At 39.8% G+C, this 8,074-nt stretch overlaps 1 long non-coding RNA gene across 1 annotated transcript; it reads right to left on the reverse strand.

Annotated features, from left to right (window-relative positions):
- Window positions 1-643: 643 nt before the first annotated feature.
- Window positions 644-6,460, reverse strand: LOC308397317. The gene is made up of 3 exons (XR_013971716.1): window positions 6,157-6,460; window positions 984-1,184; window positions 644-903 (listed from the first exon to the last, which is right to left on the reverse strand). It is a non-coding gene; the product is annotated as an uncharacterized lncRNA (long non-coding RNA).
- Between the last annotated feature and the right edge of the window lie 1,614 nt (window positions 6,461-8,074).

Consider the following 8,074-nt stretch of genomic DNA (forward strand, 5'->3'; position numbering starts at 1 on the left):
TGCATGTGCAATGACAATAAAGTTGAATTCTACTCTATTCTAAGCTGGTTATGATCAGCAGTGGCTGCTCTGAGTCCAAAATCATTTCCGTCTTTGTTGTTTCTTTGCTCCTTCTCATGAAATACTGTTGGCAGTTGCATTTTTAAAATCTCTAATATATCACAGAAAATACTTAAAGAATAACACTTCATGATGACGCTCCCCAAATGTACAGACATACGCAATTAATTATCATCACAGTCGCTCATCTCCCTCTTCACTCAGTTGTTCTTAAGAAATACTGTTTGCTGTTTAACTTTTGGTCTTTTTTTCGTCTCACATAAACAGACTGCCGAACTGTCTCATTATTGTGAAAAGACATCTGTTAACAACGTGGAAAAGTGAAGAATCACCGTCTGTCGAGAAATGACTCTCAGATGTTAAAACCTCGAATAGCTGAACAAATCAAATATTTGGGGAAGGTTCAGGTTGTAACAGATTGTGTTGATTTCTGTCAGGCTTTCATGCAAAAAAGCAATATTAGATTTGCTGGCTGATTGTGATTAGTATATATTATAAGATCCTCGTGCCAGCTGGCAAACAAACAAACAAAAATAAATGGTTGTGCCAGTGAATTGCAATCATGTGTGCATTTGCCTTCAAACTCGCTGAACCCGTTACTGCAAGTAGGACATTTTATTTAAATTTGTATGCTGGTTCTGGTAAAACACCGATCGGGCAAAACATCACGACCAATAACAGCTGATGTGCACTGATTATCTCTTCAGCATGGCTCCTGTTAGTGTGTTAGAAGGAGGAAAACTGGGCAAACGTCAAGGACAGACTGTGATGGTTAGACGACTGGGTCAGCACAACTCCACAACTGCAGCTCTTGGGGGGCTTCCTGTCTGCGATGGTCCGTATCTATCAAAAGTGAAAGGAACTGTTGTGACAGGGTCAAACTGCCTGAAAAATGAATGTTGGTTCCAATAAATGACAGATACCTGTGGGTCACCTGGGGAACACCTGGCATCAGGATGGCAAGCCAGGGGAGGCAGTGTGATGCTTTGGTCAATGTTCTGCTGGGAAGCCTTGGGTCATTGATGTGGATGTTGCTATGACACGTATCACCTACCTAAGCATTGTTGCAGAGCACGTACATCGTTCCCAGATGGCTGTGGCTTCTTTCAGCAGGATAGCGCACCCTGCCACGAAGCAAAAAGTTCAGAATTGTTTTGAGGAGCAACAACGAATTTGAGGCACCGACTTCTCTAGATGTCACTTGAGGCTTGCTCGAAAATGGAGTCAGTTCCCATAAGACTCCCACACTGAGCTTTACAACATTAATGAACTTTTAATTCAAAGCTGGTATTAACAATGGTTTTGGTCTCCATAGATATTTTCCTGCTTCATAACAGCTCTGAGCAGGAGTAATTATAACACATATTAACCGAGTTAGAGTTGTGGCTGTTAGCTGACAGGTTTGCAACACATTAACCCTGACAGGTGCTAGCAAGCCTTGACTGATTACTTAGCGCTGCAGCCTGTCATCCATATAATGTGACTTTTGGCTCCAAAGAAAAAACAACATTAACATAGTTAATGCTGAAGATTCAGGGTGTAGAGTTAAAAACCTCCGGGTGAAGGCGTAATGGAAAGGTCCATCTATTATAGTATCTGTGGTTCTCATCAACAGACATTTCACTGTAGAAAATCAGCCATGTGATGTGACATCCACAGGACACTTCAACATCAAATTCTTGGTCAGACCAGTTCAAACTATGACTAAATTCTGTTTTCATGCAAATGAAAAGGGCTGATGATTTGAGACTAATTGTAACCAGTGTTGGGGAGTAACGGAATACATGTACCGCCGTTACGTATTTAAAATACAAAATATGAGTAACTGTATTCCGTTACAGTTACCGTTTAAAAAGGTGGTATTCAGAATACAGTTACTTTGTTGAAATAAATGGATTACACTGCGGTACTTCCCTGTTTCATATTGTCGCGGGTCAGGACTGTTTGGGTTTTGTTTGACAGCTACGTTCTGTTGTTCCAGGCGGCAGCGCTACGGTTGCCATGGTTACAGGGCGACGCTCTCTCTCTCTCTCTGCGACTGTGTGTTTCCTGGGTGAGAGAGCGCCTTTTCGTTGTTGTTGTTGTTGTGCTAAGCTAACAGGCAGAATGCTACAAGCATAGCTCTAAAGAATGTAGCATCATGGGTAGTGTAGTCCGTGCTGCAGGGAGAATGGACTGCCATACACGTTATGGGTCTGTGAGCGCGAGGAGGGAGAAAAAGGGGAGTGGAAAGGTACGAGTTGTCATCGAGCAAAAACGGGAGCTGGAAGCATGTAAATATAATAATAACCACTTCAGCCAAGAAGAGAGCCTGACGAGCCCAGTTGTAAGTAAGCTATTAAGACTCGACTGTACACCGTGTTCGTGTTTTCCTCCGAAACAATAAGTTCCATTGGAGCAGCCTTTCAACGCCTCTCTCTGTCTCTTGCAAGAAAAGTTGACCCACACAACAAAGTAAAGCTATTTTTCGGCTACGAGCCGACAGTGACCCAGTATTAGTCAGAGGTCCCTTTACTACAGTTCGGAGTCGCAGACCTTCAGTAATAGTAATAAATCACAGCAATAGTACATTCATGTTGTTGTAAACAGCATGATAATATATTAAGTAATCCAAAGTATTCAGAATACGTTACTGTCATTGAGTAACGTAACGGAATACGTTACAGAATACATTTTGGGGCATGTAATCTGTATTCTGTAATGGAATACATTTTAAAAGTAACCTTCCCAACACTGATTGTAACTGTAGTGTAAGCTGTTACCTAGTAGCTACAAATCTAAATGTTTGATCTACAGTGATAAGAGAAACACAGGGTTTAAGTATAAGCGGTGTCTGGGGACACATGGACACCTTTCTGTAAGACATTATGACACCTATCAGAACTCAACTGTGCCAAAATATTAACCAAAGCTTAGCTGGGCGTGTTGCCTACAGCTGGTTGTAGGAGTCTTTTCCCTTTGTTTATTGTTGAATGAGAGTTGTTGGTAATTATTTGTAATGATCAATATTCTTAAACAAGTAAGCTGTTAAACCTAGTTACAGTTTTTCAGTTGAATCATTACGCAGCAGTAGTCCTGAATGCTGGGAATTTTTAACAGTTAGTGAAAATGTGATCCTTGAACAAAAATCAAAATGTTTTCTTGATAATTTAATTATTTGTAGTTTTTCTGCTTAAATTCAAACCATAAATCACAACGTTCGCCACACTAAAGCTAATAAAACTATTTAAACTGCTTTTCTGTTCTCTGCCTACAAGCAGACACTGCATGTGTGCATGCAGCACAGTGTACAACAAATAAAGCCTCCATGGTTAACAGGTATGCTGGCAACCTTGTCAGTGTAAAAATGGAGGTTTTTTTTAGTTCCTGGCTTTTAAAGGTCTTGATCTTCTTGTTTTAGTCTTGAAAGGTTTTTGTTTGTTTTTCACTCTCCCCGTTTTCAGTGAAAGTGCACTTTTTGGTGATGCATTTACACCTTTCTGAGCAGCCCCGCTGGTCCAGCGCTGCTGCCGCCGTCACAAGATGTGTGACATGTAAAAGCAGAGAGAGCAAACAGATGGACACCCAGACTGTTTGGGTGGCCCTCCTCATTAAATCCTCCTCTTGCAGCTGACCCTCTGTAGCCGAGAGGACTCTATTCTGGCATTGGCAGTTTATACAGCAAGACCGAGCTGCAATTTATCACCCATGGCAGGTTAAACCATGTGCACAATCTGTTTATATCTATAATTATAAGGCATCATCCTGCCTATGTGCTGTGAGGGTTCAAGAACATCTGCTTGGAGAAATTCAGCAGGAGGTCAGGCGTAGCTGGAAAGGTCTGTGGTTTTATATCAGGTGGGAGTAAATCTACTGCGATAGACATATTAGGTGTGTTTGTGTGCAAGGGCACAGAGGTACTAAGAGGCAGGATTCATGTCTCTATCTGGAGTCTTTCACAGGCCTCTTTACATGATCAGCTACAAATCGAGCTACAATTTCATGACCTGGACTCACTTCAATCACACAAATATGTTTCGCACCATCGTGGCTGCTTTTCATAGCAACTCTTTTAACAATGTCTCAGTGTTGCTTTGTGTTGCATTTTCCATTGATATTTTTTTCTAAACATTCATTTTTAATTTCTCTTTGCTATTTCAAGTTTTATGGTCATGTACAGATAAACAGTGCAGCCACATTTATCCAATGAAAGTCCTCAGCTTTACATGAGCATATAGAGAGTGTGCAGTTATTTACAGAAGAAAATAACAGAAATTAGCAGTGGTAATAATAATAATAATAATAATAATAATAATAATGAGAGGAAAAAGTATTAAATATTACAGAATTTAGTTGGTATTTACATTTAAGACAAGTTGGTATTTATAAGTTTGTGCAAGAGTATTTACAGCTTGTACAAAGTTGTGCAGTGAGCATTTAAGTAGCATTTGTGTAAGTGACCGTGTGCAGTCCTGTAATTGTAGTGGTGTGTGTGGAATGTCAGCAGTTCAAAAGGCTCGTGGGTAAAAACTGTCCCTGTGTCTGGTAGTGCGGGTCTGGGTTTAGGCTGATTGGGACCTGATGAATGTAAAAACAAAGAATAACCAGATTTTTTCTTTTTACCTGATTTTTGTTTCTGAGAAAACTAGATGCACATATGAGGACATTCACGCAGGTCCTAGGAGGTTAAACGAGATCTCCAGTAAACAGCCGTGTTAACCATTTGAGTCCTACTATGACGTCATAGGTGCTAACCCTAACCCTGCCCTGGCTTTCTATTTGGAAGATTTTTTTTTCGGGGGGTAATTCATAACTAAACTGAGATATTCCCCTCCTCTGGATAATCCTATACATTAAACAAAAGTTAGACATGTTACAAAAAATGTAGAAATGTACTTTGTACTATTATAGTGTTATTATTATTATTTTCAGTGTTTGCTTATAGAGGTTGTGCAGGTTGCGCTGATGCTGTGGTTGGTTTTTTATACTGTATGTGAACTATCATATCTATACTTCTCCTGTTCCTGTATTTAATCATTTCAATAGACATTTGTTCAAACATTTCAACGTTGAATATCCGCCCACCTGTGGGTTTTTCTCGATCTCTAGTTATGGTTGAAAAATAAATCCAAAGATTTTAGAAAATGCCTCAACATTGGTACTTCTAGATGTCCTTTTCAGACTTTCTAGCAAAAGAAAGCAAAAGATAAATATGTTTAATTGCTTCTTTGGGATTATTTGACGTATAGGACAAATATGGCAGAAAGGACGTCGATATATAACAGGAAGATAATATTGAGATTTCAACCATGTTTTCTAGCTACTGTAACCGACCCAGAGTATGGGCCGGTAAAACAGATTAAATGTTCCTGCAAAACAGGGAAATGATGAGACAGAGACGACTGGTGAAGTTTCTCTTTGCCTCGCTTCTGCCATATTTATTTATACAATCACATGTATTTTTAACTTGCAGCATCACCATTCTCTATATACAACAGAAATAACAATAAAACCGTCTGTATGTTCAAGCTGCAATACCACGATCTTTTCATGGGAAACAAGAGTACTTCACGTGTAGTGACCTTCAAATCATTTACTCGGCTATTCTCTCTGAATGACAACTCAAAACAATATGAAATGCATGTTCAAATACATTTTTACCTCGATTTAACTCTTAACCCAAATACCTATGTATTCTGATTGTTTTAACCAACATACCAGTGCTTGGTCTTAAACCAATTTAGCTTAGTAGCTCACAAATACATGAAAGAGTAATGTGTATGCTGGCAGGCTTAGCTTTAGCTATAACATTCTCAAAATCACTTTTCAGAACCAGTAAACAGTCGTTCTTCACTGCCAACAGCAGATTAACATTCATATTCACAAAATCAGGACACGACAAGGAGCTTATTCAGCTAAAACGACCTGAAATAAGTGGAGAAAGGAAACCAAAATGGCACCCGCGGCTGGCTAGGCTTTGGCATTTTTTTCCAGTCCTTCTACTTCATAAAACGTAACAAATAACAGGGTTTACCCGCTGATTTATACCCTCACATTTAGCTGTGTTTCTTATCAATATTTTACAACCGTTTTAATATAGTTTTACCGGTTACAAACCTGCAAAACAGGGAAATGATGAGACAGAGACGACTGGTGAAGTTTCTCTTTGCCTCGCTTCTGCCATATTGGAGAGGAGGACCTATGACCTCGCTATTCTGTCTCACTGAACAATGCGCCACCCGGAGGCTGGGGGGTGCAACTACCTCATTATACATAGTTCACTTCGGTGACAAATCTCTCATTTTTTTTAACAAGTACTACTTCTGATGGGATCACACATTAGTGTGTCACACTACACATAGCTGTGTTATGTGCATATATAGTGAATCATTACTATAACTACTAAATAAGGCACAGTGTATCTTTTGTTCTGCCCCCCCAGCTGATGGCTGCCCCTCCATAAGCCTGGATCTGTTGGGGCGTTCTTCCTATTAACAGGGAGTTTTTCCTCCCCACTGTTGACAAAGGCTTGCTCTGATTGTTGTTTGTGTGTGCAGGGTCTGTCTTTTACAATGCCTCGAGGTGACTGTCGTTGGGATTTGACTCCATATAAATGAAACTGGAATGAATTAAATTGTTTAAAAACAGGAGCCTAAACAATGGTTTAAAATGTGTGGCTCACTGAAAAACTTTTTCAGACTTCTTGTAGAAATGAACCCTGCTGGTATGTGCAAACACACACACACACACACACACACACACACACACACACACACACACACACACACACACACACACACACACACAGCACACAAATGCAAAGCATGTGCATATTCTAGGTAGAGCATAGTGTGAGAGATGTAGCCTAATAGCATAATGATATTAATGAGAGACCATTCATCATGCGGACTCATCACTTAACTTGATGAATACCAGCAATTTAAAGCAGAGACTCAAGTGGAACATGCCTCAGTCGCTGCTCCACTAGCTAACCTTTCAGTCTATTATGCCACACGTCTCCCCAGATTTAAAGCTGAATGAACTGACTCGACAGCTGCTGAATATTTACCCTAAAACATCAGCTGCAAAATAACAAAACTTGCGAAGCATTAGTGAGAAAATCAGTCCAAAATTTACTCCGACTGTTTTCAAAGACAACAAAGAAATCAGCTGCTCACAGGCGTACGCGGTCTCACATGAGCTGCCATCATCATACCTCTGCAAACATCTCGATCCCCATCCCCTCTAGAATGCATTTTAATTAGATGTAGTTATTAATTACTCCCATCCATGAAGACTTCCGTGTAACTGCAAAATGCTGATATGTTCATTCCTGCAGAGGAATGGTTAATAGACACATAAAGTTTAAAAGTGATAGAAGTCAAACTGGGGGAGGCCGGGCTCGTTAAAAGGAGCTAACATTAGCCTGATTGGGGGAAAGCTTGAACCTTATCTGGAAACTTCTGCAGTGAAAAAAAAAAAAGGGGGGGGGGGGGGGGGATAATTAAAGAGAAAAAAGAGCGCTGTGTCTGTGCCCCTTGTAGCAATCAAGTCAGTCAGACATGAATAATTCATGCATTTGTTTGAGAGTCAGCTGTAAGATTTAATAAAGGTCATAAGGATCTGCAGATGTGTTCACTTCGATTTACTTTGGTTCTTTATTTTTTTCCTAAAGTGAGATTTAAACTCTTTCACGTCGTCAGTGCCAACACGCAAATAGCAGGAAGAGGTTGTTTCAGGGAGAAGAATAAAGCGTCTCGCTCGCAGATTCACCAAATAAACAAATCTATTTCTGCTGTGAACAGAAAAAAATAGCTTTTATCAGCTGAAACACGGCGTTGTGAGTTTCCCTCCTCAGGAAACTAAATTCATTAAAAATATATATTCCTATCCAATCTCATTTTCATTCCTAAACCTCTTTTTTTTATTTCTATTACAAATGCCTGGAGATAATTACCATTTATTAAATCAGGGCTACTAAAGACAAAAGGAAAATGTAGCTGTGCTAATTTACACAGTAATGAGTACATTTGTA

Source organism: Rhamphochromis sp. 'chilingali' (assembly GCF_963969265.1).
Source record: "Rhamphochromis sp. 'chilingali' genome assembly, chromosome: 5".
NCBI classification, from domain to species: Eukaryota; Metazoa; Chordata; class Actinopteri; order Cichliformes; family Cichlidae; genus Rhamphochromis; species Rhamphochromis sp. 'chilingali'.